Below are 22,363 nucleotides of genomic sequence, written 5' to 3' on the forward strand. Positions count from 1 at the left end.
CTTGATTGCACTTGCAAGAATCCACTTATGGAGTTGTTTAGAAATGTAGAATTGTGGGCAGGGCTTGGTGTAGAAGGATGGCTATTAGAAGTGAACTGCAGACCATACATAAGATAGAACATTATGTTGTCATTGAGATTTGTACTTTCAAATAATGTTTGTTCACAGAGGAAAGTGCCCACTATATTCAGTGATAAAAAAAAGAAGACTGTGTATTAAGGTTTTATCTATCTATCTATCTATCTATCTATCTATCTATCTATCTATATCTATCTATCTATCATCTATCTATCATCTATTATCTATCTACTCATCCATATCTTTTTTTTTAAGATTTTATTTATTTATTCATGAGAGACGCAGAAAGAGAGGCAGGGACACAGGCAGAGGGAGAAGCAGGCTCCATGCAGGGAGCTCGATGTGGGACTTGATCCTGGAACTCCAGGATCACACCCTGGGCCTAAGGCAGGAGCTAAACCGCTGAGCCACCCAGGCGTCCCTACTCATCCATATCTATCATCAATCAATCATCTATCCATCCATCCATTCATTGATATGTATATATCTATCTATCCATCTTACATGCACACACAGATACGCACACATACAAACAACTTTCAAATGAATACTCAGAATACTAACCATGCTCTAAGTGATTTCTATTATCATCTTTAAATTTCTCTAGATTCTGTGGATTTCTATGTTGAGAGTATGAGTTTCACCATCAGGAATAAATCACTCAAAAGAAAAACTAACAAGGATCATGTAGAGGAAGAAGAGATAATTTATTGGCTTTTTTCATACCTATACTGTCTGCATTGATAATTCTCAGACCTGCACACAGTGTTAAGTCTCAGTTCAAGCTCTGGCCAGGCCAGGTGCTTCAGGCTCTGAGCGAGGCTCCCTGATACCATGCTCTGCCCTCACCTTCCTCAACCTCTGAATGTCAAGTACAGTTATCGCTATGTTATTTCCTGCCTTCAAACATGATGAAAACCTTGCTGATTGCCCACAGAAGAGACCCAAAGCTTCTGCTTGGGACCAGCCCTACTCTTGAGTCTGTTATCCTTCATATCTCCCATTTCTTGCACCCCAACAAAAGAGAGCATGGAATATCTTGCTGGTATACGCCCCCTTGCTCCCTGCCCCCATCCACCCAACTTGAATTCCAGTTTTGCTTATTGAAGTCCTATGTATCCTTCAGAGTCCTGCTCAAATTCCCAGGGAAGTTCATTCAGAATTCATGCCTTTTCCCATTAGGTCCTCCTTGAACTTTGTTGATTTCTTTTATTACATATATCAACATTTATGGATACGTACATTTTTGTGTGTCTTTTTGTTTTTATATTGAGTCCTTGATTTTTAACCCTCTTGCCCCCAATTTATGTCTTTTTTTGTAATCTTTACAGAATGGCTCTTCAACATGAGGATATATCACCATCATCTGAAGGTTTGGTGAGATTGAGTGCTGGGCCTCATCTCCAGGATCTCTAATTCAGTATATCTAGGGCAGGCCTGAGAAATTCCAATTCTAACAGATCCCCAGGTGATATTGCTGCTGCTGATATAGGGACCACACTTTGAGAACCAGCGCTTTTCAAAAATGGGAGAAAATAAACTAATATTAATGAATTTCCATCTTGCTATAGTAGATAGACCCAGAAGATCAGAGCATAAGAATTAGAATCAGACACTTAGGGTTGAATTACAAGTTGGCCACTTCTTGCTTGAGCAAATCTTAACCCCTCTGAATCTTCATTTTCTTGCCAGACAAATGGGGATATTATTACTTCATCCATCAGGCCATTCTGAGTGTTGTAAGAGATCATGTTTGTAAAGTGCCCAGGAAATAGTGGCTATTATTATTAACCCATGTAATCTGTGTAATAACTTTATAAAATGGACTCTGCCACCATTTTGCGGATTAAGAGATGGGGACACATAGAGGATAAATAACTTACCTGAAGTCATCTACCTTATAAATGTTGAGACTGGGATTCTAATTCAAATCATTCTGACACTTTCTGCTCTACCCTAATACAGCATATTATACACAATACACACTCAAAACAGTTCCTGAATTGGGATTTCCATATTTATTTGTGTGAAATCCTCCATTGACAAAACCACATCTCAAAATATTTTCCTGGATTTTCAGTGTCAGATTATTTCCATTGTTATGGGCACAAGTGCAATTTCCAACTCATTTTAAGAGGCTGTGAGAAAATAACAAATCAGGGAAGTAAAAGTAATAATTAAAAAAGGAAATTGCAAGGCACGTGGGTAACTCAGTTGGTTGAGCATCCAACTCTAAGTTTTGGCTCAGGTCATGATCTCAGGGTTGTGAGATCAAGCCCAAGTCAGGCTCTGTTCAGCATGAGGTTTGCTCAAGATTCTCTCTCTCTATTTCCTCTGCCCAGCCCCACTTTCTCTCTCTCTCTCTCTCTCAAATAAATAAATAAATCTTTAAGAAAAATCCTTTAAAGAAAAAACTCGCATTAATAAAACCAAGTTGACTAAGCCAAGTGTCATCTTACAATTCTTTGTTACTTTGTGGCATTATTAGTTTCAGGAACATTATAAAACATAGTTTAATTTTCATTATTGTTGTTTCTCTTGGGGAAGGTGGAGGTATGTTCTATTATAGATTTTATGATAAATAACTTGATTTCAACAGTACTTTCAAATTTGTTAGACATTAAAACAATAGAGAAAGACCATTTTTATAAATTGAAAATTCACTTTGTGTGAACACTAAAATGCTAGGATTTGATTTCTTTGTTTCTATAGAAACAAAAGAAAATTGAGATTAAAATAAGCTAAAATGGAATGAAGTTTTGTGAAACAGATAAAGGAGCTTATTTTACTTGTTCCCAGTGTAATGTGTTAAGATAAAATTTTTATTTAAAACCCAAGCTCTCTGTGGACACTTCTTTTTGAGGAATAGTTCAGTTGAGATGGGGGGAAGGGTCAGTTGGCATTGTGGTGAATGGCAAGATTTATACCAATAGAAAATCCACCATGTGGGCTCTCAGGAAATGTATATTCTTTATCACTTGCAAGCTAATTTGATCAAATTTATCACTCAATGTTTTTTGGGGGCCTTTTAATGGGAAGAGTAGAAGATGAGTGAGGTCAGTTTCATGGTATAAGACTTGTGTAGCCACATGGGGCCCGCATTCACAAGGGCCTCACACTTGATTTAATACTCTATTGCTCTCATTTTAGGATTAATAATATTTGACTATAGGTGCCCTCACATTTTCATTTTGCACTGGGTCCGAAACATTATGCAATAAACCTTGAAGATGAGCATTATTTCATAACCTTTTTGACTTTCCTGAATACTGCCTTCCTTCATTCCCACTACAGGGCGACCATAGATGGCCCTTTTGCTTTAGGTGACTGTATGCTTTGGATATGCTTGTTGGTTCAGAAGAAGACACCTAACACTGGATGGGTCAATCAGAGCCCCTTCTCATGGGCAAAACTGATTGGCCCAAAGATAGACACTTGAACCAAACTGAGCCAACTTCTAGGAACTTTGAAACTTGAACTGGATAACTGAGCTACTAGATTGTTGATGGCAGTATTTCTCATTATTTGGACTTAGGAAGGAAGAGAAAATTGGTCTCAAGAGAGAATATAAAGAAGAGGTGGGTATGAAGATACAAAGGTGAGGACTAGAAAGAGGGTCTTGTTAGCATTCCTGGGTCCATTTGTTTCTCAGGCCCAATTGGCTTTATATAGTTGGATTATGTTATTTATTATCAAAAAGTCCTAACTATTATAGGAATGCAGAGAAATTTTTTCCCACTTACTTCTATTTTGTCAGGACAGTTCAAGGTAGGGCTCTTTTTATTTTGAGAGAATAATCCTTCACCATGCCATCTGTAACCTTTTTCCTGAAATGACTTTATTTCCTGAGGTGTTACAATCTTGCTGTCTTGATGACCTGTAGAAAGAATGTGTCCCCATTGGTAGCATGCAAGGAGTAGGCAGTGTTTTTTCCTCATGCTTGTATTTATGTATTTCCTCATGCTCTATTTTCCTTGCTCTACATATGTAGCATGAACAACTTGAACCTAATAGAAGAAAGAAATGTTTTTGCAATCAAAGGACACTCAATTCAACCCATCTTTAATTTGAAATTTTTGCTCACTGAGAATATGTATGTGTATGGGGGGAGGGAAGTGGCAGAAAAGAAATGGAAAAGCCAAATCAACCTTGGAGCATTAATGGTGGTGTTATTTTTAAAAAGCACTCTGTGGGATCCCTGGGTGGCAGTGGTTTAGCACCTGCCTTTGGCCCAGGGCGCGATCCTGGAGACTCGGGATAGAATCCCACGCCGTGCTCCCGGTGCATGGAGCCTGCTTCTCCCTCTGCCTGTGTCTCTGCCTCTCTCTCTCTCTCTGTGTGATTATCATAAATAAATAAAATTAAAAAAATAAATAAAATAAAAAGCACTCTGTTTGCAGTAAGGATGTCTATACTAGCCCATAAAACCACTCAGACTTTTCTTTCTTTCAGATAATATGGTTCAGTGGGAGAAGTTTGGGATCTAAAGGAAACTATTCTCTAACTTTATGATGTGTTCATTCCACCTTTCTGGATCTCAATTGGAGGATTTGCAGAATTTAACTCATAATTTCCTCTATGAAATCTATGAGGTAGCATGAGGACCTTTAAATAGCATGTTGTAGAAAAAGACAAAGATATGCATATCTACCCATTTCACACATTTTGCTGCCTCACTAGTACGATAGAGGAATTGGAGTGATTTATCTTTTGCTTTCCTATCATAGAGGCATAGTCACACTTGATATATTTTCCTATTCCTTTTTGCTCCATTTAAAATAATATAATATGTAAGTTAAAATATTGTTTTCTTAGAAATATATTATGAAACTTACTGAGAATAATATCTCTGTGGCATTTATCTCCTGGGCTTGGTACTGATGGGAAGTGAGGCTTCCATAGGAAGATGTAATCAAATCAGGAAGATGAACCAGGCAGAAGTAGAAGTACCTTTGCCAGGAATGCGTCTAACTGTATATAGGATGTCGATCAGGATGTGTTTGGCTGCCAAAAGAAACATTTACTCAATTGGCTTAAATGATCAGGATATTTTATTTATTTATTTATTTATTTATTTATTTATTTATTTATTTATATTTATTTTTAGAGAGAGAGTGCATGCATGAGCAGGGAGTGGGGGTGGGAAGACAGAAGGGGATGGAGAGAAAGAGAATTCTAATAGGTTCCATACCTAGTGTGGAGCCTGACACAGAGCTAGATCTTACAACCCTGAGATCGTAGCCTGAGGTGAAATCAAGACTGGAAGGCTCAACTGACTGAGGCACCCAGGCACCATGATCAGGATATTTATTATGTAATATAATAGAAATTTAGATATAGGGTGCTAGCCCTGGGTTTGGTTTATTCAGCAGTTCAATGGCGTCGTCAATAATGGAAGATTTTGCATTTCTCTGCTCTGTTCTTATCAGCATAGGGGTCTTGCTACAGAGCTCAGCTGTAACACCTGGCACTTCATGTAGTAACATGAGCAGGACGAGGGCAGGGAGAGCAAAAACCTTTCCCAGAAGGCCTTGACTTTTCTTGCTTTCATGTCACTTTGGTAGAATTTCATCAGTGCACATTCCAAAATCAAGCCCTGCCAAAGGAGAATAATTTCTTTGATGGATTCACCCCTACAAATGTGGAACTCAGACGTCCTTGAAGGATACAAGTACCCAATATCTGAAGACTACTGGGGTTTTGTAGACAATGAATAGAAGAAGTAGGATGCCTGTAGGGAGAAAACTGTAGGTAACCTGTGACAGTAGCAAGATACAGTCAAAAGACATTTACATTTTACAGAATTGTAGAATATTCCAACAGTATGAGATGTATTATAGTCCTGATTTAAGAAGCTAGAATTATTGAAAGGTGGCCTTTCTTAGAATTCTATTTTCCTATACCTATGATATACTAAAGATATCAAGTAAAGTTCCCAGATTTTAACAAGGAACAAAGAGAAATTCTAAAGAGTGAAATCCCTCTTCAGATCTCTTTAGCCACCTGGGTTTTATACAATTGCATTTGACTCAGCCTTAGTGTTTGGTATGGGAGTTTTTTATTTGGCCTGGTTGAGTCCACCGCATGGTTTCATTTATTTGGTCTGTTCATTATTAGTTTGGTTTTGTAATCTACAAGTTCACATACAAAATATCCATTTTTTTCCATCAAATAAATAAATAAATAAATAAATAAATAAATAAAATTATCTTGAAATTTTATTAAGTTTTCTTGAAACTTCCAAAAATTTTGAGCTGCAACTAGCTGTCCACAGGGTAATTTGAGATCTCTCAAATCAGGAAGTACTCTGTTAAGGACAGACTCATCTTCAATATATTTGGTAATATTTCATAAAAGAAATAAATGTAAAATTCTACTTGATACAAATAATATTTGCTCCCTTTATTTTTACTACTCCCACCCCCTTGGCTCAGATTCAGATCTTCTCCTACCTGGATACTTCAGTAGCTTCCTAACTGGGCAACTCCCCTATCATGTTGTGCAGAAGGTAACCTTCTAAAGCACAAATATAATACTCTTTCTTTGTTTGCACCATCAGTGAGTCCCTGTTACTTACAAGATGGAGTCCATGGTGTTTGGTTGGATGCCCAAGACTTCTGAAACTTTGTTTCTATCTTCTTTTATAGCTTCAAAAGTTACTAATTCAGTAGAATTGGAAAGTACTTCAAGGGTTGCACTCACTGTAGACTCCAGGTGTGGGGTGTTGTTTGTGGCTCCCAAATACCTCATGTTCTTTCATGTTTCCAGATATTTGAGCATTCTGATGCTACAATTCAGATTATAGTTTTCCAGCTCTTCTGCTCAACAGGATCCTATTTATTCCTTAAGATGTAAAAGCTCTTTTCCCAGTGAAGACTTCATGGAATTCATCTCTCCTCCACCTTTACTCCAGATAGCCTGTGGATTATACTTTGTAACACTGACTTTGTGTTTCTAGTACACAATTTGGACCTGTCCATCACATGCATATTTAACCTAAGCTCATCCCCACTTGAGATGGGTCTTCACTGATTGGACCTACATACACCAGAGACATACTAGTTAGTGGACCTTCAACAGAAAATGGATGTATATGAAGAAGTAGTTCTTTTCTACAACATTTCTTTTTAATATTTTGTTTGTTTATTTGAGAAAGAGAGAGAATGAGAGAAAGAGAGAGAGCATGAGCAGGGAAAGTGGCAGAGGGAGAGGTAGAAGCAGACTCCCCACTGAGCAGGGAGACCCAAGGTGGGAATTGATCCCAAGACCCTGGGATCATCACCTGAGCAGAAGGCAGATGCTTAACTGACTAAACTACCCAGGTGCCCGCTGCAACATTTTAAAGACATTGCATAAATAAATCTGTTCAAGACAGATTTAGGTTCAAGCTGAGCATTGAGCATCTCTTGGGCGTTTTCACTCATACTATCTCAAAATAACAAATCTGTTAAGTTATATAGGTTTACTGAGGTTATAAACATTTGAGAGGTTTAATTTTTCCAAAAATTAATAGATCTTTGTAGTTCAATGGTGATATTTTAAAATTTCTATGACTCCATTCATTGGCGATTAGATAGTTATGTTAAAGGTTTTAGAGGTCTAGGCAACTTAATAGATTTTCTGTTTGGTTTATTCTTTGGTTCTCTAACATGAATAAAAACTATAATTACCAAAATAAAAAAAATACATGATAAAATATATTTATTATAGTTTAGGGATAATTTATAATGCCTTTTAAAAGGGTATTCCTAGCCCTTACGTAATTAAACTAGTGTGACATCTTCCCTTCTTTTCTCTGAGCTTATGGACAAAGCCCATTCTTCTTTGGCATCTTTCTAACCTACAGTATAAAGTTTTGCACTCAAAATATGAATACGATAAATATTTGCTAAATAAATAAGTGAAATTATAAATGTTAATGGTTTTTATTATTATAATATCTGGACATTGTCAAGATTTAAACACAGTTCAGGCTTACTCTACAACAAATTAGTCTGGATTTTTTCTAGTTATTATTATTTTTAAAATTTGAGTACAGTTGACTCACAATGTCACATTAGTTTCAGGTATACAACATACTGACTCAAAACTCTATATATTATGCTATGTTCCCCACCAGAGCAGCTGTCATCAGTCACCTTTCATTACTAGAATTTTTTTAAAGATTTTATTCATTTATTTGTGAGAGACACACAGAGAGACAGACAGAGACACAGGCAGAGGGAGAAGCAGCTCCATGGATGGTGCCCAATGTGGGACTTGATCCCGGGACTGCGGGATCATGCCCTGAGCCAAAGGCAGACGCTCAACCACTAAGCCAACCGGGTGTGTCCCACAGGAATATTTTTTTAAAAGGGGTATCAATAAGGAGCTTTTCTTGATTATAAGGAACACATCTATCAAAGGTGTGTTTGCAGTTACATCTATATTTCCACATGCAAGATGCAACAGATTGGCTGCATCAAATATTTTGATTCTTCCCATTTGGCCAAAATTACATTGAAAGCCAGTAAGAAATTCAAATTCTATTGTTTCACACAGCTTTTCAATATAGAGAAATCATGTTTCAGTATGTCAGTTGCTAGACCAAAGACCTTGCTTTTTCCCTGTTGCTGATTTTTTGACGATTTCACTGTTTCTCAGCATTTTCATCATGGTTTAGGACCATGATGAAAGGACCCAGCCGTTGATTCTGTTCCCTTTTGACATCCTTGACAAAATTCCTTGTTAATTTAGATGTGGGTACATGGCAAACAATGAGAAAGTGGCTCGAGAAGATCATGACTTCCCAGAAATCCCAGATCAGAATAGATGTATCATGGGTTCTGGTTCTTAAGTATCGGTGTGTGTGACACAGAGGAGTACCTTAGGTCTGGGCAGGGCCCTAGGAACCTGCATTCTTGACAAGTGCCAAGGTTCTGCTGATGTGAGTGGTCCCTGGACTCCACGTGAACATAGGCTGAGGTAGTTCAAGGAGGTAATTAAGCAAATGAAGCATAACTATTTGACTGTGCTGCAGTTGGGTGATTCTACTTTACACATATGTTTGGTGAGATAGTGCAGTGGTACACATTTGAGAATCAGAATGTCGAGTTCAAATCCCAGCTCAATTTCTTACCTGTATGTGCTCGCAAGAAAGTTACCTAACCTCTTTTTGCCCTGGTTTTTTCAACTGTTAAGTAGGGATAATAACAATTATTACCTCTCAGAATCTTGGTGGGATTAAATGTGTTAATACATGTAAAGCACTTGGAACACTCTCTGGCACACCGTAAATATCATATAAGTATTAGCTCTGACTGTTGGTTCCAAATCTTCAAAATGAACCTCTTCTCCTTCTATCCTGAGGTCACGCTACATTTTGTCAGCCTGCTTATAAAATGCTCCTATATGCCTAGGAATGGGAGTGTATTTAAAGACGCTGAAGACTTTTGCTCTCTCATGTTAATCCTCTCCATTAAAAGAACCAGAAGACTGCATTATGAATTTATAAATTCACTTAAGTAAAGACGGAGAGAGGGATCGATCCCAAAGGACATATTATCAAAATTGGGCTCCAGATGGAGAATTTATATCAATTGATGTAAGTTTAAATTTAGAGTTGTTTCATTCCAATGCTGAGGAGAAGAGGAAGGAAAATTTGGGCCTCGGCTAGTTAAATGAACATAAGGAATCGTCCTTATTTACAATAGTATTAGGTTATTCACAGAATTTGTCATTTATTTCCACCACCTTTCTAACTTCTCTCCTTACCTTATCTCTTTTAATGATTAGTTTTAAAAGTCTGGATTATGAGGCAACTCTGGTGGTTCTTAATGGGAAGAAAAGAAGATTCAGAGTGTGCAGAGATCAGAATTGTCATGGGAACAAACCTGTCTGAAGAGGAACAGGGTGGAAGATCCATGGGTACAGCTATTAAGTGTTCTGTATGTCTCAGTAATAAGCCCTCTGCCTCCTTTTTCCTGTATTCTTTCTTTCTTTCTCTCTTTCTTTCTTTCTTTCTTTCTTTCTTTCTTTCTTTCTTTCTTTCCTTCCTTCCTTCCTTCCTTCCTTCCTTCCTTCCTTCCTTCCTTCCTTCTTTCTTTCTTTCTTTCTTTCTTTCTTTCCTTTCTTTCTTTCTCTTTCTCTTTCTTTCTTTTTTATATATATAGAGAGAGTGCGAGGGAGAGTGGAGGGGAGGGGCAGAGGGAAAGAGAGAATCATAAACAGGATCAGGGCTCAGTGTGGAGCCTGACATGAGGCTCAATCTCACAACCCTGAGATCTCGACCTTAGCCAAAATCAAGAGTCAGATGCTGAACTGACTGAGCGACTCAGGCATCCCTCCTCTATTATTTCTGGCCATCACCTTCAAGTGGAACAATCATTCACTTTTCTTTTTTAACTAAATGAGAAAAAGATGCCTACAAGTCTCATAATCAGTATCAGTGAGTCCAGAGTGGATGAACAACTGAATTTAGTGAGAAATTTCTACACTGCAGGCTCTGTTTATTCTAACTTTGCTATTTCATCTTACTGTGGCTTCAGAGTTTCACCAAAGAAACACATGCCAGGCATAAAAATAACATGCTAAATAAGTAGCGATATATGATCTTTTCCGCAAAACAGAGGGAATGTAACCAGGGCCAAATGGCCTTAAATTAACTTATTTAAAAACAAAATTTGTCATTGGGTTATGGATTTTATTTCCTCCAATGATGCGCTGGTAAATGTTTAACAACCAGCTCTTTGGAAAGGTAGCTCTTTTGTGGTGTTGGTCAATGTCCATAGTTTTCCCACCATAGCCAATTTTGAGCTACCATGTGACACCCCCAAAAGCAGATTTGAGAAGAAAGGGACACATAGGCTCTTAGAGCCTGTTCACTTGTTTGAGCCAGCTCCTGCACACCTCTGCTTATATCCCAGAAAAGATTAGGGAGAGGCCAACCAAAGTCCTGACAACTAGCATTCAGAAAAAGATCAATGACTTGCTTAGGCAAACATGAGGGGTGGCATCCAAACTTGCAAGTTTGATCAACATGTGTGTCTGCCTAGCATTGGATAATCCAGCCAATACTCATGGATACACTAGTTTAAAGAAATGAATTAGGCAAGTGTTTAGACATTCCTCTACAAGTCAATCTGGGTATGTCAAAGGAAGCACTCAAAAACTGATTTTCTAAAGTATATTCTTTTTCTTTAAATTTTTAAGGTTATGTCACTTGATATAAACTTCTTTCAGAAGATTTAGCCTACAAGTCCAAATTCTTAGGTTTCTTATGTTTTGGAGGAATTCATTCTGCATTTCTTTTCCCTGATATTCTATCATCCTAACTGCAGTGTAAGGATGGGGTGATCTAGTACCTATCTCTAAGGGATGAAGTGAAGTCCAGAACACAAGATCATCAAGCCACTGTCAGAGGCTGTATATACACAGATCTAGCATGCAGGAATGTAAAAACACCGTATGTGTGAAGTATTAAAAAGAGAAGTTAGGGGAGCCTGGGTAGCTCAGTTGGTTAAGTGGCTGGCTCTTGATTTCTGCTCAGGTCACAATCTCAGGGTCCTGGAATCAAGCCCTGAGTCTGGCGCTATGCCTAGGAGGTAGTCTGCTTTGGGATTCTCTCTCTTTTTGCGCTCCCCCTGCCCTCTCTCTTTTTCAAATAAATACCTCAATCTTAAAAGAATAAAAGGAGAAATTAGAGCAACTGAGTGTGTAGTGGGTAGTCCAGATAGGGGACAGAGGGAAGGGTATGATGGACAGGGAAGGCTGCCTTGAACAAGTGATATTTGCACTGAGATCTGAAGGAGGTCAGAGGCCCATGCACTCAAAAGACTTTGATGTGAGGTGGAGTGCCAGGTTTTGGGCATAGGGGACAGCTCTTGCTGAGGCCCCCTGGTAGGAGGAAACATGGGGCATTTACGCCGAAAATGGAAGGCCAGGCTAAAACCTGGGAACCTGAGGGAGCCTCTTGCAGGATGAGATGGGAGTGAGTATGCAAGAGGGCAGCACCTAGGAGCTGAGATTTTGTCCTTGGATCCCTGGGTGGGGGCTGGGGAACAGTAGAATGAAAGATTGGATGAGGTCTCATTGCCAGGACAGAGAAAGAAATTCCCTGGGAATCTTCATGAGGGATGTAATAACATTTGGGGTCCAAGTGGTGCTGCTTTGGGGCCCCAAGGTGCCAAGGGTGACCTGGCACCAAGGAATGGAGATGCTCCTCATTTCTGGAAAGTCTGCAGAGTGACTAAGTTCCACACAGTCATGACTAAGAGGGTGACTCATCTCATGTTTGGTGAGATAGTGCAGTGGTACACATTTGAGAGTCAGAATGCTGTGAGACAGAGGGGAGGGGACCCAAGGAGGGGAACGCAAGAGAAGGAGGAGCCCCACTTTCTAAAGGCAGCAGTGTTGGCTTTGAGGTGGGGTGGGGAGTGGCTTTTGGGTAGTGGGCTACCATGCACAGTTGTGAAGTTCGTGGACCTGGCAAAGGAGCCCAGCTCCCAGGCAGTGACAGCCTTGACCCAGCCCCCTCTCAGTGCCTCAATTCCACATCATGGCAAGAGATTGCTCAGAGGTATTGTCTCCTGGACTTGTTCCCTAAGGCCTTAGGCCAGCTAGACCCTGCCCAGGAATAAGTTTGGAGAATATTGGATGAAGGGAGAAATTCCTGAGGCTCTATGTCAGCTGGGAGAGGTTTTGAACCTGCAGAACTGAAGTTACTATTACCTCATTTGTGCTTACAAATTAATGTGGGGACAGGGATTACTCAATTGTATCAGGTACGTGCTTATATACAAACTCACCCATGTATATGGGTAGGTGTCCATGTGTATACACATCTATGAATATTTAAATGGTGATGGTAGATCCTTCATGCCCTTTCTTTTCTCTAATTGCTAGTGCATAATTTCCTACCCACCTTCCCACAACCACCAGTACCTGTCTTGTCCAAAGTACTTAATTGCCTCGGGGAGGATTAAATTTATTCTAATGGAAATTAAAAAAAAAAAAAGAGGGACACAATATTGAGCTTCTAACATCAGACTAAGATTTTTAAAAAAGATTTTATGTATTTATTCATGAGAGACACAGAGAGAGAGAGAGGCAGAGACATAGGCAGAAGGAGAAGCAGGCTCCCTGTGTGGAGTCCAATGTGGGACTTGATCCCAGGACCCCAGGATCAGGACTGAGCCGAAGGCAGATGCTCAACCACTGAGGCACTCAGGTGTCCCCAGACTAGGATTTTGTTCCATTTGCAGAAAGTTAGCCTTTATGGGGAAAAAGAATTCTAAATTCCTTTAAATTCTTATTAACTTATTTGGAGTCAAGCTTGGAAGATAAGATCATCTATTTCTTCCAGAGAAAGGCCACAACTTCTTTCAAAAGGCTAGGCCTTGGGGCTTCACTTTCTGAAAGAAGGGATGATTTTGCAAGTCAGAAAAATGAAGAGGAAATTCACTCAGGTAGAGGATGCAAGGCAGGTGGGAGACAGAGAAGATATGTCAGGATTAGGTTTGATTCTGAGTGATAGGAAATCTGAACAGTGGTTGAAACAAGAGAGAAATGTATTTCCTCTGATGTGATTGTCTGGAGAAGGGCAGTTCAAGGATGGGCTGGCACTCCCCCATATAAGGCAGTCAGGTTCCTCCTCTTGTTTTACTCTACCATGATCCCCATTCTAAGGCTGTCTCATGGTCCAAGATAGTTGCTCTAGCTCTATCCAACTCATTCATATCCCAGTCAGAAAAAACAAAAAAGGATAAAGAAGGCCACACTCCCTAACTTTAAGGATACTTTCCCAAATTTAACCATTTCATTTATATCCCATTAGCCAGAACACGGTTGTTTATCCACCTAGATGTAAGGGAAAGAGGTAAATGTGAGTCTCATTCAGGGAAGTTATGTACAAAGCTAAAGTTCTGGTGAATCAGTACTGGGGGAAAGGAACAGGGTGAACTGATCTGGATGTGTGTTAGAAATGACCAGATAGTGGCAGCCCGGGTAGCTCAGTGGTTTAGCACTGCCTTCAGCCCAGGGCCTGATCCTGGAGTCCTGAGATTGAGTCCCATGTCAGGCTCCCGGTGCATGGAGCCTGCTTCTCCCTCTGCCTGTGTCTCTGCCTCTCTCTCTCTCTCTCTCTCATGAATAAATAAAATCTTAAAAAAAAGAGAAAGAAATGACCAGATATTTTTAGGGTTGTCCAGGGAAGGGAACCTTGCTTACTTCCTTGTCATAATCTGGGACATGTCATCTTGCTTAGAAAGGCCTTGTTGAGTACTGGAGCCACGTGATGGCAACTGGGTTTGATAGATGTACCTGAGCCTGCACTACTTCCATGCTCAGCCTGAAGCCTGTTGGGTCTCAGAATTTCCCACAATCCTCCATGAGAAGATGTATTTGGTAGAGCTGTGAGTTAGCAGAGGTCTAGAATCAGAATAAAGGCACAATGGTGCATGGGCCCTTTGAGACCAGAGGATTGACCCATGAAAAGATGTCTAGGCATGGGCTTGCCCTGCCCGTCCTCATCAGACTCCAGGTGTGCCCAGAGTCCCTGGTCTGCCATCTTCCCACTGTTTCAAAGACAGAGAGCCTCCTCATACACAGGCACCATCCCAAGAAGGAACAAGGAGAAGACAAGGAAACTCAAAAGATTTATCCGAGAGAAGAGCATTTATCTGAGAGAAGCTTAGTTACCAGAAATTAATGTTTTTCAAGTGGAGTTTGGCTCTCACCATGAAATTTGGTAAGGTCACTTTCATTCTCTTTCCATGTGACCCCGTGGGCTGTATTGGGGGTGGGGGTGGGGCAGGAGGTAAGAAACCTCCTCCTCCTCCTCCTTCTTCTTTTAAAGATTTCTTATTTATTCATTTGAGAGAGCAAGAGAGAGCATGGGCAGGGAGGAAGGGCAGAGGGAGAGGGAGAAGCAGACTCCCCATTGAACAAGGAGCCCAACATGGGGCTCAATCCCAGGATCCCTGGAATCATGACCTGAGCTGAAGGCAAATGTGTAACTGACTGAGCCACTCAGGTTCCCCAGGCTCTTGAAGAAAGCTTAGATGAATTATGGCAGATAAAGAAGCCAATTTTTTTCACCACACATCCAAGTATAGTGTGAGTGAATTTGCTATCCTGTTTGTGTACATAAAACCAAACTCATAATACCAAGTCATTTCCTTTTGTATTAGACCTCATAAGAGTGCAAAATGAATGATAATTCAAGTTCAAATTATTTGAGATTTTAGATTAATGTATCAGTGTGGAATTTAGCTGAGTATTAGCCTGAAGACTTGACTTTAGAGATATACCATTTATACAATGACTTGTTAGCAAGTGACAATTCTTTTAAAATTGGAACTAGGAAAGATAAAGTTGAATGGCCAAAAGAACAACCTCCCACAAATCAGATGCTTTCCAGTTATTCGAGCATGTGACATCCACACAGCTACTCTCAGAACTCCTTACGGAATATCAAATACAAATATGGACATGGGACATTAGACATTTCAGTGACACAAAAATTCCTTTCCATCAACCACACTGTTCAGATGCACTTCAGATATGGTGATTTCTGAAATAACCAAAAAAATTGGTTTGTTTGTTTATGCTTTCAGTGTTAAACCTAGACTTACTGATTCCAGACAGAGAGCGATTATGTGGGGGATATTGTATCACTATTGCCCCAATTGAGATAAAACCAGGGTGTGTGTGGTATGCAGGCACACACGCGAGTATGTGCATACACACAAGCCCAAACTCACAAACACACAAACCACCCATAAAGTACTAACATCATGAGGTGTATCAATGCATGCACGCCCCCACAAAACCAGTCCTAGTCCAACAACTGACTTAAGGTTTTCCCCAGGACAAAATGATAGTTTTTGCTCTTTGAACACTATGGCTAAAGAAAAAAAATCAGCTTGTTGTTTGAGCACAAAGTTGGGATCATGTTCTCCAGGTACTCGTGGAGTTTAGGCAGACGCGCTGACACCTTCTGCAATATTTCAATACTTGAATTGATTGACACTGAACTCTGATCACCAGGTAAGGAAAGTTACAAGGGAAGGTTCCTTTCCTCTGTTTGGTTCTCTTTGATTAAAAAAAATGTGGAGAAATTAAAAGATGTGGTTTTTCATTAGATAAGGATTTCTGTCCATTGCCTTTCTTTTTATGCTTGGCCTCACTAACTGGACTGGTGGCCTGGCGTGGCCTGCTGTTGACACAGATTGGCAGCACGGACCTTACACTGCTGTAAACACCTATAAAATGTGGCCTTCCTCACATGGTCAGTGATGAGGCCCTGACAGCATGACACCCGTCATCTGATAAGCCAGGGTCAGGAGTCACTCAATTGCTTTGCTTTTTCTTTGGATGTCAAAGAGCCAAAAGCTTTTAATGTTTTTAATAAGTAAATTACCCAAACATGCACAGTCTTTTGCACATATTAACTCATCAAAGGCCAAAGTGAACCAGGGAGGGCCCCTGGGAAGGTCAGGGGCTATTCACCTGGTGTATTGTAACCTTGAGACTGAATTTTGGTGAGAATCATCTAGGTATCTGAGATCGATTTTGGAGAGCTGCCATTGCTTAGTGACAGTGGGATCTTAGCAGGGACTCACAGGGCATCATTTTAAGTGAATGGTTGGACGCTTTTGCAATGTTGACAATGTCTGCAACCTAGGGAAGGAAGTAATCAGCAGGACTTTGATTATGGAAGAACATTTTTCTGACAGCAAAATGAATTTTAGTATTAGAATTAGCATTTCAGGTCATCCTCTTGTGTATATACCATGTCTGTTTTTATAATGTCTTAGAGCTAGAGGCAACCAGGTTTTCTTGGTGTCACTATTTGGGATTCAGTGAATGTGAGATCAGGTGGCTAGGCAAAAGGACAATAAATGATAACAAGAGTTCCTCCCAATAGTCACCATGTGGAAGATAGCTCACCCAATGAGTCATAAACTCATGAACAGAAGTGCCTGGGTAATTGATACTGATAAATCTTTATTCTCTTCCAGATCTCTTTTATATCACCGAGGATAAGATGTGGGATGACACGCAAAACAACCATTTTAACACCTTGGACAAAACACTATGGGTGAAAAAAGAGAGGGGTGCTTCTTGGACATAGTGGATGTTCCTCAGTTAACTTCCTCTGGTTTCTTCTTGTGTTTCAATGAACACTCAGGAGTAGATGGGAAAGAATCAGCTGGGACATTTTTAGAGCTTTTGGTAATAGCTATTTACCACTGGAAAATTCTCACTTACATAGGCCACTTCAAGTATGTAATCCTGTCAGATTTTGAAGCAAATAAAGGTATTTTTCTTGGCATTTCTGCCATGGGTCTCATCATCCTGTCAGATTTTGAAGCAAATAAAGGTATTTTTCTTGGCATTTCTGCCATGGGTCTCATCATACTTTTAATTCCAAATTTAGTGTTGCAGGTAGTCACAATGTTGGAAAGGACTCAGTCCACACAACTCAAAAGCCACTTTTTCCTTTCTGATCACAGATTCCAATCCAACAATTAATCTGTGGATACCTCTAAGTTGAGACTTGCAGAGATTTCTCAAAAAAATAAATAAATAAATAAAAAAGACCAGGAGGTCATAAGAAAATGTTGAGTGTTACCAACACAAGCAAGCTCAGGAAGGAGGCAAGTAGTTCCAAATGAATTGAATATTTGGCCCCTTTTTTTCATCCACACTGTTTAATTCCATTCTGGGCCAAAACATTTTGTAGCAGGCAAAAACAAAGTTGATTTTTAATTTATCCAGCACTGAGGGTGAGGGGATATCTTGTTACCCATAAGAGATGTAAATTTTTATTCCTTATCTAATCTTTAACTTTCTGCCTTTAACAGAACAGTGAAGTAGTGATGGCCCAATATCTAGCACCAATTTCCTCTTGAAACTGTGGTTTCCCTTCTCACTTCCAAAACCTTCTCCCCTCTTATCCCAACTCCAAACAATCCAGAATTTTTTGGACTCCAGAGCCTGTCTCCACTCAACCTCCATATGAGCTTGAATATAAACTCCCTTGGATATACATTGTGGAAGAAGGGTGTAGTTTCCATGTTTTACATCATATTTTTGTTTCTCTATCACCAAATTGTGATTTGACCTGATTCAGAGATTCATTTTTTTAACCTATCCTTTAGGAGGTTAGTTTATAAAATTTTTTCCAGCTTCATTGAGATATTATTGACGTATAACATATGTAAGTTTAAAGTATGTAATGTGGTGATTTGATACATATATATTGCAAAATGATCACCACAATAGGGTTAATTAGCACCCCCATCCTCTCACATAATTATGATTTGTATGTGGGGGTGGGTGTGTATGTGTGGTGATAACATTGAAGATATACTCTCTTAACAACTTCCAAGTATATAACACAATATGGTTAATTATAGTCACCACCCCAGAACTTATCCATTTAATAGCTGGTTGTTTGTAACTTTTGACTAACATCTCCCTATATTTTTCAACACCATGGGTCCTGGAAACTAACCATTCCACAGAGATTCATTTTCACAAATAATTTAACCAACTAAAGGCATAGTAGACTCATGGAAATTGGGTATAATCATGAGATGGGGCAACAAAGCTGGGGTTTGATCTGGAGTTTCCTAAACCATGTGATCTTCCAGAATTGACCTTGTATAAATCATACTGAGAAGATATGTCACTGAACTTTTTTTTCCTCCCAGACTTACACATCAAACATATTTCCCCCACAGGACTATCTAGTATCATCTAAGTGGATAATTAACATTCAAGGTGCTAAGACCATGTCCACATGATGAAAAGTGTTTTGGAAAAGAATAAATGAGTGCATTACTAATGAAAGATTTTTTTCCTTTACAAAAAGTCACTGAATTATGCTATCCAGACAGCCCACTGTCCGATAACGCATTGATAAATGAAGGGATAGACAATCACATTAAGAACGTCAGAACATCATTTGCAATTCTCAAAGCTGGTATTCAGAATCAACAAACTATGAACTTTCTCTCAAAATTAGAGGTAATAATCCACCCAACTGAGTGTCAGTGATGTGCTCAATTGGAGACAGAAAAATGAGAGACCTCCTTTCTGCTCACAAGAGCCTTTATTGTAAAGAAATGTTTTTCAAAGTATTTTGGCTGAGACCAACATTAAGAAATATATTTTATATTGCAGCATACACCTGGGGATGCATGAATGCATGTATGGAACAAACAAAAATGGCCAATGTAATGGTTCCTTGAACACACACAGATAGTTTCTATAATATTCTCTTTGCTTTAAAACTAAATGCTATTTGTGAACCACAGAAATGATATCTTTAACAAGAGACTGTGACCCACTGTTTGCAAAAGAGTCCTTCAGTAATTGCAGTCCATCTCCATTTGTGATGAATGGAGCCGATAGAGTATGAACTTCTTCAAAACATTTGGATTCATAAGCTTGGTGGACCACACACTACACTAAGGATACAGTGTGATGGGGGTGCAATAAAAGTTTGATGAAATAATTTATAGGGCATAGTAGAAAAGAAAAGGTATTGTAGATACCCCCAGCAGACTTGCCAAACAATTAGAGGAGGAGTCACTGAGTTGGGGCCAAGATTTTAGGCTGATTGCTAAGGAAAATGGCATATGAGTGCTAAATATTTTCTATAAAAAAGAATGAGATATTGCAGAAAGTTCAAAACCTTTTGCAACAAGTGGATCTGGATTTGAATCCCAGATTCTTCATTTTGTAAATGTGGGCATCTTCCCCAACTCATCTGGACCCTAGCTTTCTGGACATCAGAAATGTTGGGGTGATGCTATCAGATTAACCAGGTTATGATGAGAATTTCTTATAGTGTGTATAATGAATGTTATGGTGCTTAATATGTAGTAAGGGCTCTATAAATAAATAATAATATTATTTTGCATGTCAGATGTTGGGTAAGTTTACAGGCAGCATTTCCTTTTGCTCAACATCTGGCTTTAGCATTCTATCATGCTAATGGATCTGTCCTTTCAAATATCTCATCAGGCCCTGCCATACCTCTCTGTTCAAATTGTTAACTAGCAGATAATCAGGATGATTCCATCTCTGTAACTGGTGAGAAATCAAGGGAGGCCAGTGGAAATGGTAGTTAAACACAAGGCACAGGGGCACCTGGATGGCTCAGTAGGTTAAACCTCTGACTCTTGATTTCGGCTCAAGTCATGAGCTCAAGATCATGAGATCAAGCTCTGTGTCAGGCTCCACATTCAGTGGGGAATCTGCTTGAAATTCTTTGCCTCTCCCTCTCCCTCTGCCCCTTCAGTTCATGCTCTCTCTCTCTCAAATAAATAAATAAATAATAGATAAATAAAATCATAAAAACACAGCACAAATAGGAGACACTGCCTTGGGTTGTGCTGACTATGACAGGAAGCTATTCAACTCAAGGTCTGCATAAAGCTCTAAGTTGTCATTAATATTACTTTTAAAATACATGTTTTGGGAGCCATGTGTTCAGGAAAATTGGAGAAAACAATCTAGACTGCATGAAGTGCCAAGTTCTGAAATGCAGGGAAGTGACCCATGCCTGGTTGCATGGGCCCAGTGGGAAATTCAAAGAAAATTCTAGAAGGTTGGCTGTTTTGGTGCTTTGATTAGTGCTAGGTCATCAAAGTCTCCAAACTGGACATTATCCACTAAAGCTTGATTTCATTCTCCTCTCCTTCCCTTCCTTCCCGGTTACCTACTTTCCTTTATTCATGTAATTGGAAAATGCATAATATCAGCAACTATAAACAACATACTACATACTCAGCTGTATTTTCATATATGTATCTAACTGGGTGGCCTCTTAATGAAAATTAAAGATTCAAGATTGTCATTAGAGAATTCTTAATAAGATGGCTCTGTAGGGGCTTCTGGATGGCTTAGTCCATTAAGCATCTGACTCTTGATTTTGGCTCACGTAATGATTTCAAGGTCGTGAGATGGAGACTTGAGCTCAGCAGGGAGTCAGCTTGAGATTTTTCTCTCTCCCTCTCCCTTCTGCATGCTCTACAGAGCTCCATGATTTTGGATAAAATGCCAAGTCAAGCCTGAGGATGGTTTGCCATGGAAATGGACCATTAAGATACAGGGTAATGGGACTCCTGGATGGCTCAATCGGTTAAGCATCCTAGTCTTGATTTTGGCTCAGGTAATGATCTCAGTCAGAGTCATGAGATTGAGCCCTGTGTTGAGCTCTGAGCTCAGTGTGGAGCCTGCTTAAGATTCTCTCTCTCTCTCTTTCTCTAAGAAAAAAAGGAAAAGACACAGGGGATTAAAACAAGATTTATCTTTCATATATCTGTAACTATCCTTCCTAAAACTAATAAGGAAATCCAGGGAGCTTACATAATTCCTGTGAGTTTCCACAGCAAATGAGCTTATGCCTACAAAATGTTTTATAATCCATAAAACTGTAGGTATGGACATTGGACATTATTATTATTGTTGTGGTTGTCACCACTATTCCTGTTTTGTGAGCAGTGATAATCCTAAGAAAATCAGAGGAGGGCTCTGTGCTAGGTTCAGGTTGGAGAGTAAAGAAAATATCTGCATGGCTACAGTTCACTTCATGGTGGGTTTCAGGCAGTTAAAGCTTCATGTACCCCAGCTCAGGGGGTGCTGAGTTAGGAATCAGAATCCTTCCTAGTGTTCTATCTCAGATCAGGGCTTGTCCTTGAGGCCCAGCTCTGACCCTCAGAGCCCTATCCTTGGCTTAGAGGGCTCATCTCTGATGACACCATCCTACGAAAGCCCTTTCTTCTCACTGTTCCTTCTACATCCATTGCTCTGCACAGTTTGGTGACATTCCTACCAGGGACAAGGAGGCCACTCTCTTGAATGCTTATTGGAAACAAAGGACAAAAAGGTAGGAGAGAAGCTTCCTTATTTCTTGCTGCCCAAGACAACTCCCTGAACACCCCTTACACATGCTGGCAAAGCTTTGATCTTTCCCCACCGGAGCAATGATAGTCTCCAAGGATATATGGGTTATTGGTCTTGGAACAGAACAATAGTGGGTCATGGTCTTTACAGGAAAATGCATTCTGAGATCAAAGCCATCAACTTAGTAACACATATTTAGGGCTTAATTCTATTCACAAGTTAAAATTACCTTTCCCATGTGTGGTAGTATAACTTCACAGGCAGAAATTCTGATATCCCATTCAAAGAATGCAGGAAGCAAGGAGGAAAACACTCTGGGAGCAATAGCATTTTTTTTTAAGTTCGATTTGCCAGCATATAAGTATAACACCCAGTGCTCATCCCA

General features: G+C 39.6%; 1 long non-coding RNA gene across 1 annotated transcript in view; it reads right to left on the minus strand.

The window, feature by feature from the left end:
* The window catches only part of LOC144297130 (uncharacterized), a 200,023-nt gene that overhangs the window by 58,893 nt on the left and 118,767 nt on the right, over positions 1–22,363 (minus strand). The gene's annotated exons all lie outside the window — the stretch shown is intronic.

Source organism: Canis aureus, chromosome 2, assembly GCF_053574225.1.
Source record: "Canis aureus isolate CA01 chromosome 2, VMU_Caureus_v.1.0, whole genome shotgun sequence".
Taxonomy (NCBI): domain Eukaryota; kingdom Metazoa; phylum Chordata; class Mammalia; order Carnivora; family Canidae; genus Canis; species Canis aureus.